Below are 10664 nucleotides of genomic sequence, written 5' to 3' on the forward strand. Positions count from 1 at the left end.
AAATATTAAAAAAAAACAGATAGAGCAAGAAATAAGCTAATCCTTTCAGCCCCAGATAACTAAGTTATTTGAGATTTTTAGCATGGAGGTTGAAGATAGTACTATAAAAGTTCTATTATGTTGTTTTCATATTTGTTACGTACAAATTATGTTTGTATTAGCTATCTAGTAAGTGAATATGTATTTCTCTTCTACAGTCATTATGTATGACTCAATAAATATTTGTTGATTGAATAATTGAATGTATGATGAAAGTACAAATAAAAAAATAATAAAAATGAATAATTAAAATCCCTTATGATCATATGAGATTCTAATAAACTTCATAATCTATGGGACAGTTGAAAACAATATTCTAAATATGAGTAGAAAAAAGCTAAAATCTCAGTTTTTACATACCTAATATTCAACTTTAATAATTCCCACTGTTTTATGACAATGAGCTATGACCTGAAGTTCTCTTAAGTGATTGCAAATTATTTTAAAACTTCTGCTTATATTTTGTTTTTGACATAGGGATAATGATTCCAGCTATGTTGCCAGAATGTATGTAGGAGCATACAGGAAAAGTATAGATTCCATTTTTTCTTATAAGTAAAAAATAATCGCTTCTCTGTTTACACTGAATCATTTCAGGGTAAGAATATCAGGCATATCAGAAGATTGATTCTCCCAGACTGGCAGGCACTCCCATAAGGAAATTGTATTTCAGTAAAAAGAAGGAGGAAATGTCACAGATTGTAATATAGTCAATGGAAAAGTAGAGAGTAAGTTATCACATGTGATATAAAGAATTCAGGAGAAATAATTTTTTTTTGTTGTTAAAAAGAAGTTTCCTTGAGAAATGATGGATAACTGTACACAATGTGAAATTGGGAAATAATGTTCATAGTTTAGTTTCCTGAAAACTTATTATAAACGTGCTCTGCACTGTTAATAATATTAACTGTATAGTATAGGGAATGATACATACTGGAGCCAGGCCAGGCATAACCATAATGATTTTTTTTTAGTTGTGTGGAACTGTAGTTATGAAATTAAAACTTAGCTATAGTTATTCTTGCCTTGGTGCTGCATGGACTGTAAGCATGGATCTCATGGAAGCTTGAAACTGTGCTTTTAGTGATACTGATTGCACTTGTATGTCAGGAAAGGGTGCAGGCTGTAGAAAAAAGAGTGGGTTTGGTTGTCAGAATACTTTCAGAATTTGTACTTTTTGTATTGGTGGTATGGCTTCATGTAAAGACTGAAATATCTTTGTTCCAGAGAGGGATCCCTCAGAATTTCATTCTTAACCTAAATATGCGGTTCTGATGATAAAATTAATATTTGCACGTTGAAGGAAATTTGAAAAGCACACAGAGTAAAATAAGACACTTGTAATGGTCACCACTTTGAGATAGTTACCGTATACATGTACCTGCTTTCCCTCCCCATATCTTCTTTGTATCTGTGTGAAAACCCTCAATATTTCAGATGTCAGTATAGCATCGTGGTTACCAGTAGATGCTTTGGAACTAAAGTGCTTGGGTTAAATTATGCTTTCGATTTTTATCTGTATGATCTTATATGATGCCTCGATTTTCTCACTTATAACATAGAGATGATAGTCGATTACCTAGAGTTCTTATGGGCACTCAATGACATAATTCTCATTAGAGCCTCCTTCCTTTCTCTTCATCCAAACTTTATTAAAAAGAGCCAGGTTGTGGCGCACCGAATGGAAGAGGATTTGCTATGGTGACACATGGACACATTGGCAGAACTTGCCAGGAAACTGCCCTCTAGGCTACCAGGGGAATATTAATAAGAAAGAACCCGAAGAGTATTATGCTGAGCGAAATCAGCCAGTCAGTGAAAGACATGTATCACATGATCTCACTCATATGTGGAATCTGATGAACAAAATGAACTGATGAACAAAACAGATCCAGAGACATAGAAACATGGAACAGACTGACTAATTTCAAAGGGAAGGTGGGGGTGGGGGGTGGAGAGAGATTAATCAGGGAACTTACATGCATATATACATAACCCATGGACACAGACAATAGTGTGGGGAATGCCTGGGAGAGGCAGGTATGGGGTGGAGGGAAAAAAGAACAAAAGAGACATCTGTAATACTTTCAACAATAACGATAAATTAAAAAAAATAAAAGAATGAAAAACCAAGATGCCCTATGATCATAAGAGATTTTCATAGGGAATTGTCTCATGGCTACAAATCTGTCTGTGGGGGAAGGACAGGTGCCAAAGGAAGCAACTGGTCACCATGCCCTGCAGGAACCAGCGCTGGGGAAAGCTGGAAAACAGGGAGCAAAACCCTCTCCTCCTGCAGTGTCTCTCCAGCAGCCTCTACTGACAAAGTTTAACACTGCTCCAGCTGGTAAAAGAAAGATACTTAAAGGGGCTAGTTCGATTTTCTTAGAGCAGACAAAAAGGGTGACGTTGGAGCTGAGAGACAGTAAATTAATAGTTGGCAGATCTTGTCAAACACTTAGAACAGTGCCTGGAATCTAATACGTGCTCAAGGACTAGTAGCTTCAATTTTTTCAGTCACATGAGCATACATATGTACACAAAAGGGGTCATCTGTGCCATACTTAGTCTGCATTCTAACTTAATATCATATTAAGGCTGTTCTCATCAAAATTTATTGGAATCCCCAATTTTATGTCTATACTAGAGGCCCAGTGCATGAAGTCATGCACCAGTGGGGGGTCCCTTGGCTTGGCCTGCAGGATCAGGCCGAACCCGGCTCTCCAACATCCCCTGAGGGGATTACGAGAGGGTGCAGGCCAGGCGAGGGACCCCACCAGTGCACAATTGGGGCTGGGGAGAGACATGGGAGGTTGGCCAGCCAGGGAGGGACTGCAGGAGGGTGTGTCTGACCCATCTTGCTGAGTCCAGATCAGCCGGACCCCAGCAGTAAGTTAACCTACCAGTCGGAGCATCTGCCCCCTGGTGGTCAGTGCACATCATAGTGAGCAGTTGAGCAACCTTAGCATATCATTAGCATATTATGGTTTGATTGGTTGAATGGCCAACCAGTCGACTGGACACTTAGCATATTAGGCTTTTATTATATAGGATAAATATCCTTCATGTGAAAATATCAAAATTTATTTAGCCATTACATTATTGTGTATATTATGCATTATTTCTCATTTTTAATCTGATAAGTAAAGGAGGGTAAAAATTATGCTTTTTAAGTAATTCCCTATGGTTAATACCTAAGAAAGAATTCAAGAGAACATTCTTAAAATTTTTATATATATTGCTAAGTTTCTTTGCAGAAATATAGTTACAATTTATATTTTCTCTTGAAATTAGTGTCTACTACAATAGATTTAATATATACTTTTTTAAAAATATATTTTATTGATTTTTTACAGAGAGGAAGGGAGAGGGATAGAGAGTTAGAAACATCGATGAGAGAGAAACATGGTTCAGCTGCTTCCTGCACACCCCAAACTGGGGATGTGCCCACAACCAAGGTACATGCCCTTGACCGGAATTGAACCTGGGACCTTTCAGTCCACAGGCCAACACTCTATCCACTGAGCCAAACCGGTTAGGGCAATATATACTTTTAACTTTGACTATTTGATGAGAAAAAAATGTGTCCTATGTTTGTCTAAATTTGCATTTTGATTATTTAATTTTTATTGTTGTTGTTAATCCTCATCTGAGGTTATTTTTCTATTGGTTTTTAGAGAGTGGAAGGGAGGGGAGAGACAGAGAGAAACATTGATGTGAGGGAAATGCATTGATTGGTTGCTTCCCACACAAGCCCCAACCAGAGCTGGGGATAGAGCCTGCAACTGAGGTTCATGCCCTTTGACTGGAATGGAACCTGGGACTCTTCAATCCATGGGCCAACGCTCTGCCCACTGAGCCAAACCAGCTGGGGCTGCATTTTGACTATTACTGAGGTTTGTCATTTTATACTCCCCCCACCATGTTTCTATTTGATTATTAGGGTTCTTATAATTTTGAAGAAATTCTTCATACATAAAGGATAGTGGATCATTATCTATTAGATTTGTTATAAATGGAGTTCTTGTTTAACCCCTTCCCCAACAATTTTTTTGTTAAAAACATTTCTTTTTCAGACTAATTTTTTTATTTTGGTTCTATATAGTATTTTTGATGCTGGTTATGAAAACTGTTTGTAATTCGTCTCCTATAAACCATATTTTTTTACCATATTTTCTTAGTATATTCGTCGACGACTGAAAAAGAACATTTTGTGAAAACGAGTATACACATTTCTGCCGGGGAAGGGGTTAAAATTTGAGATTTCATCTCTGGTTTAAAAAAGACCAAGTTTTAAATACAATTTAATTATAGTTTCCTTCATGACTTTCTATTTCTTTTATAAGAAATACTTCCATTTTTTAAAGATTATATGTTTACATTGTTTCTTCTGGTTTTGACTTTATATATTAGCTATATAATTCTAATGCATCTGAAATCAACTTTGGTGATTATCTAGCATTATTGTTTAAAAGTAGATCATTCACCATTATTTGTTTAACAATCTATAATTTTCTAATTGATTTGCAATATTTCCTTATACTTATGTATTTTGCTTCATTGTTTCATTTGTTAAATTCAATGTACGTGTTCTTAAATACATACTTTATGAAAATACTAGAGGCCGAGTACATGAATCCAGGCCAGGGCCAATCCAGCCAGGGCTATTCATTATTTTTAAAAGTATTAGAGGGAATTGTAACTCTACATTTCCAAAAGTTTGCTAAAATAACTCTGCTCTGCCATTAGGTGATAGTCAACAGAACTGACCTAATTTAGAAAAATGTTGAAATTATGTCATCTGCATAATTTTCCTCCACTAACATAAATTCTTTCTTCACTTTAGGATCTACGTTATTTCCCAGCTTCTCTAAAAATATATGTATTTGATATCAGCAGGATACAATTACACTATGCTTTCACCTGAATGAGCTTTAATTATAGCAATTTAACGTAATCTTTAAAAATTAAATATTTTAAAATCACACACATTCTTCACATTATATAAGTAATTCTTTACCATAGAAAATCTGAGAAATACAGAGACATATGAAGAAGAAAATTTAAATGTAATAGCATTCAAAACTAACCACCAGAGAGAACCATATGTTAGCATTTTGGTGTATCCCCCCTTCATTTCCCTGTGCATACTTAAGAAAAGAGACAATTTTAGAAGAAAGTCAGATAGTTTACATATACATATGTATATATTCCTTATAGACAATTAAATATTAATATTATATAACACTATTCTATTACTATATAGTATTCTGTTACTATTAATAGATTATTAAAATACTCCACATAAATATTTTAAACCTCCATATATTTTAAAATGCTACTTTAGTATTTTTATTCTATTCAATATTTTTAAACAAATGTACTTAGAATCTACATGGCATTTTAGTACCTGACTTTTCCATAGCTTAACAAATTCCATATTATTAAATGTTAATTGTCTAGATAGATCACTGCGCACTCTAATTACCTTCTAAGGATAAATTGCTAAGCATTGAGTTACCGGGTCAATGGGTATGAACATATTTAAGGTTTCTATCCCTATTACCAGGCTGCACTTCATGAAGTTTGTACCAACTGAATGGGTAAGTACCCTCTTCAATAATCTTTAGAAACCAATCTTAGCTTTTTGTTTTGGCCAGTTTTCTTTTAAAGCAGCCTTAAATGAAATTTAAATTTAAGTGAAAAAAAATCCAATGAAGAACTTATTTGAGATTCGGTTAATTTTAGAATTGATTTGGGAAGAAACAACATATTTTTACACTATTCTTTTTTTAAATTTTTATTGATTAAGGTATTACAAATGTGTCTTTATCACCCCATTGTCCCCTCTTCCCCCCAGTCTTGCCCTCACCCTCAGCATGTCTGCCCTGACAATTTATTCAAGCAATATTTTATATTCCCTCAGAAAATGTTTTCCTTACATAGCACCTATACATTTTAAGGTGTATTCCAATTTATTTTATGATTTTGGTGTTGAATGCAGTTAGGCATTTTATAATGCTTGCTGACACTGAGGTTGGAATCCTTTTTCCCTTGGCATCATCTGAAAGGTATTTTCAAGATTAGGAAGATGTAGTAAATATGGAAATTAAATCTCAGGTTCTGTATCCAGATTTTTTATCTGTATCTGGATGCACCCCTTACTGTGATGGGCAGGCTGGGTGTGCTGAATATCTCTCTCTCCTTGGCCCCTCTCCAGCCCCCACCCTGCTCTGTGCCCGGGGAGACAGGTCTTTAAGGCTCGCCTCAGTAGGGCCTCCTTGCCTTCTGGCTCCCAGCTAGAGTGACCCAATGAGGCAGGAAATGAGAGGAGGGAAAGTGAAGGGAATGTGTATATTTCCACAACTCCTTCCCTGCTTAGTTGTTGTCTGAGTTGAAACTTATCAAGAGTCCTCTCCACATAGCTCCCATTCCAGGTTCTGGTAATGGGTCCCTCTACTTGCCCCTCGGCCTTGTCAGAAGTTATGATTCCCTGCTATTGTTAATCTAGGATGCTGCAGAATCCTTTCGTGTTTCTCTAACCCTTTTACCCAGCTTGAGTGTGTCATCTGTTTCCTACCAGGATCTTAACTGAGAGCAAACATCACACTGGCACAGCACGCATCCTTGTCATTTTTCTCATACTATTGAGAATGCCTCTTGGCTTTCATTATAATTATGATTTTGGCAATGGATGTAGGATAAATGCCCTACATTACGTTCAGAAAGTATACTTCTCTTTGTGATTTTCTGACTTTTAGCAGGAAGGGTTGTGGAATTTCATTGTCTGTATTTTGACATATACAGGGTGTCTCAAGAAAATGTATATACACTTTAAGAGCTGATAGGTCAACTGATGTTTCTTTATTTTCAGATTTAACCCATTGGAATTAATAATGGTATGCAAAGTTTGTATACCTTTTTGGGGGACACCCTGTATATAGCGAGAGAGTGTTTTTAAATTGGACTTATTAATATATTCTTTTATATTGTAATGTTTTCTATCAATAATACATCCTTTAATTCCCAGAATAATCCAAATTAAATTTACTTTGCTAATATTTTAGATTTTTTAAAATCTCTCTCACCTTGCTACCTTGAGGCCATCTAAAACAATAGACTTAGGTGGGAAAAGTAACATCATTAAATTGATATTTTGCTGAAGCATGAATTGCTTTGAGTAACTGAAATCTTAGTAGCCCTTTAGCACCCAAAGCCCCTTTTTTGGTGTTTGGTTTCCTACAGTCTGGAGTTCAGAAACAAGCGGCTTATCCAACATTTCAAGGTGTCATGTTTTGACTAGGCAGAGTTGAGGGGGGGGAGTAAAAAAGCAAAAAGCAATAAATAAAGAAGGCCACAAATTAATATCTTGCAATTATGTCTGAGCCAGGATAAAGAGAGTATAACATGAGTGGAATGTCTTTCTATCTTTTTTCTTTTAACCTGAAAAAAATTATTCTGTTCTTTCAATTGTGTTTCTCATTGTAACTCTATCAATCTTGGATTTTGACACCTAGCAATAGCTTGAAAGCCTACATGATAAAAATCTTACCTAAGTGATTATAATGTATATTAGATAAAAAACTTAAAACATCAACTTACAGCAATCAATAATACCAATATTTTACACCTGTTATATAGCTATATCATATTATACCAAGCAAGAATTTTCATTTTGGTTCCCATAGTTAATTCCATCACAACAGAGTCCTCAGCACAATATCCCCTAGAATAGAAGAATTTTATTTAATACTAGAGGCCCGATGCACAAAATTCATACAAGAGTAGGCCCTTTCAACCCCAGCTGTCTCGCGGCCCTGTAGCCCCACCCCTGCCCACTGGTCATGCCAGAGGTCGTTCCACCGTTTGATCTAATTAGCATATTATCTCTTTATTATATAGGATTTGTATGAATGATTATGAATTTGGTGCCAAGCACTTGAAACATTAGAATAACTGATATAATTGCTGAGTCATTGACATATGGAAGCCAACACTATTAATTCTATCCCTGAAGAGCCCATCTTTGGAAATAGACGACTACAAAGACTGTATCCGAACTTTTAAATTAGATTCTAATTGATTTGATCTGACTTAGTCTAAGAATAGAATCTGCAAATATTGAACCTTTTATTTTCATTTAAAATTTTGTCAGGCAAATACCTAATAAAGAAAAAACTGTAATCCTATATAATAAAACCCTAATATGCTAAGTGTCCTGTCAACCATTCAACCAATCAAAGAGTAATATGCTAATGATATGCTAAGGCCACTCAACCGCTCGCTATGATGTGCACTGACCACCAGGGGGCAGACACTCCAACTGGTAGGTCAGCTTGCTACTGGGGTCTGGTCAATCGGGACTGAACAAGATGGGCTGGACACTCCCTGGAGCCCTCTTGCGGTCCCTCCCCCACTGGCCAACCTCCTGCATCCCTCCCCAGCCCTGATCGTGCACTGGTGGGGTCCCTTGGCCTGGCCTGCTCCCTCTTGCAATCAGGGACCCCTTGGGGGATGTTGGAGAGCCGGTTTTGACCTGATCCCGCAGGCCAGGCCGAGGGACCCCACCCGTGCATGAATTTGTGCACTGAGCCTCCAGTTACTTGTAATCAAATATCAAAAAAGATTTAGCATTTGTTTGATAAGAGGCAAGTTGCTAAATTTCATAGTGGAGAGTTTACTTTTTGAGGTGGTTTCTTATTTATCATTGCACCTCATTTCTCACTCCTCAGCTAAGGCTGTTCCTGCATCTGAATCCACAGGCATGGGAGAATTCCATTCCCACCATAAACTTGCCCCACTGCCTCTCCTTTCTAGTACTCTTTTGTAGTTTAGAGCTAAAAAACCAAGCGTGAGAACATATAGTGTCTAGTAAAAGCCAGTATTGCTGAATGAACTCATTAAAGCCAAGTGGGAATTGCAAACTCTGGAAATTAAAACATCTGAACATCTGTTAAAACTCAATCTGTATTTCTTTGAGAAAAAGACTAAATCTGATTGACTCTCATTATAGCATCTTAAAAGAATAAACAAAGAGGCTTGATAAGTAAAATTAATTTGGCAAGTGGTTCAAATAAGTTAGAATGTGGGATAATTCTTGGAAAGTTTTCATCAGTTGAGACATAATATAAATCAACAAAATTCCCAAGTAACAATCAATCGAAACAGGAACTGCATTTACCAAAAGTGCAAGAATGGATGGCGAATGACTAAGAACAACTAGATTATTTGTAAAGAAAGAAGAGTCGATGGACATGTATTTCATCAGCAAATATTTTGTTATTAGGAAAGTTAAAGTTATTTACTTAAGCTTACTTTTTTTTTTTTACAAAGTGCCTACGCACACACTGAGTATAGGCATTGTTCAGTTGCGCGCGCTCTCTCTCTCGCTCTCTTTCGCTTTCTCTCGCTCTCTTTCTCTCAGTATGGAACTGGCTTATTCTCACAGTAGCAAAATGAAATGTCTGTAGGATTTATCAAACAGTCAGGCTTCTGTAGACTGCACATCATGCGCATGCAAAAGGCACTGCATATTCCGGTGCTGCTGTAAACAGCACCTGGAACCCCTCCTGTCTAGGAATAGCCAAATTCCTATTGCTCCTACCATCATTATCTACCGCTGTTCTCTCGATAGCTTCCAAATGAAGGTGCGATTTATTTGGCCTCTACTCAAGAAATTCTTAAACTTTTTCATTTCGTCACAAATTTAAAAGCAGTAAAAAAAAGAGTCACAATGGGTCTTGCATGCTTTATGTTAGGGAATAGCATTTCGTCACTGAAACCATAGCTTCCCTGAGCCCTGCAGCATGGGTGTCAATGGCATCAAGTGCACCTGCATGGCTGGCCAACCACATCTGGGATCCTAAAACATCAGCGCCACACCCACTGCACCCCCATCACTGTACTTCCACTTCAAGGATGGAGGGATGCTCACAAAATGTCCATTGGCCTTCTATTTGTTCTCCACGATATTTGATGCTGCAAAGAAGGCTCTGTGGTGTCCACTTTCAAGCCATCTGATCTGTGAGCCCCCCAGCTACAGGTTAATCAAGTACGTCTGGTATTTTTGTGGAAGCCACCTGTAAAACTAAATGCAATGACCTGCTTCAAGCCTGCCAGAGGCAGCTCTCCAGGAGGGCACTTCCACCGCATTCCCTTTCCCCAGATGCTGTTTCCAGGCTCCCTGTCTCTCCAGGTGCAAGTTGCAATGGTGTCCTATGTGTTGCCATTTTTAGGTTCTAGAGACTCTGGGCTGGGATTGAGATTGAATTTCTGGGAGAGTTCATGTTTCCCCACTGGTCTCTTCTCTGGCACAGGAAAAGCGAAGTCCCCGTTTGCTCCTCCTTCCTATGTCACTGGAGCTCCAGCTTCCCCCAGCCTCCTTCTAGACCAGAGGTTCTCAACCCGTGGGTCACAACCCCTTTGGCGGTCGAATGACCCTTTCACAGGGGTCGCCTAAATACATCCTGCATATCAGATATTTACATGATGATTCATAACAGTAGCAACATTACAGTTATGAAGTAGCAATGAAAATAATTTAATGGTGGGTCACAACATGAGGAACTGTATTTAAAGGGCCAGAAGATTGAGAACCACTGTTAGACAAACTGGTTTCCTTGGCA

Source organism: Myotis davidii, unplaced genomic scaffold (genome assembly GCF_000327345.1).
Source record: "Myotis davidii unplaced genomic scaffold, ASM32734v1 scaffold1994, whole genome shotgun sequence".
NCBI classification, from domain to species: Eukaryota; Metazoa; Chordata; class Mammalia; order Chiroptera; family Vespertilionidae; genus Myotis; species Myotis davidii.